We start from the raw sequence: 771 nt of genomic DNA on the forward strand, positions 1-771 counted from the left end.
CCAGGATGGTCTCGATCTCCTGACCTCGTGATCCGCCCGTCTCGGCCTCCCAAAGTGCTGGGATTACAGGCTTGAGCCACCGCGCCCGGCCCTAAGTTTTCTGTTTTTAAACACTAATTTTGTTATACACAAGAACGAGGCCTCTTTGTAAACCCAAATGCAGTTATGAAGCAAGGCTTACTGTGGAATTATAAACCTCAAAGCGAACAGACTCATAGTCCCTCAAGCAAATACACGTATTTCTTAATTCTCTTGTAAAAATGTTAATTAAATTCCTCTTCTAGGATTATAAAATGGACATGTATCCACCACAACTAGCGAAATAATACAAAGAAAATTAATTTAGCATTCCCCACGCCTACCAGGCAGTCAGCTTTAATAGTCTGATGTGGTTACTTCTACACCTTTCTTCTTACACACATTAACACATACAAGCATAGAGGCTGTCAAATGCCACTTCCCCAATTGTCTCAATACAACCTGAGACTGGTGCAGTGGATCATGCCTGTAATCCCAGCATTTTGGGAGGCCAAGGCAGGTGGATCACTTGAGGTAAAAAGTTAAAGACCAGCCTGGCCCATGGTGAAACCCCCATCTCTCCTAAAAATACAAAAATTAGCCAGGCATGTTGGTGCACGCCTGTAATCCCAGCTACTCGAGAGGCTGAGGCACAAGAATTGCTCGAACCCAGGATGCAGAGGTTGCAGTGAGCTGAGATCACACCACTGCACTCCAGCCTTGGCAACACAGTGAGACTCCATCTCAACAACA

Source organism: Colobus angolensis, unplaced genomic scaffold, assembly GCF_000951035.1.
Source record: "Colobus angolensis palliatus isolate OR3802 unplaced genomic scaffold, Cang.pa_1.0 Scaffold419, whole genome shotgun sequence".
NCBI lineage: Eukaryota > Metazoa > Chordata > Mammalia > Primates > Cercopithecidae > Colobus > Colobus angolensis.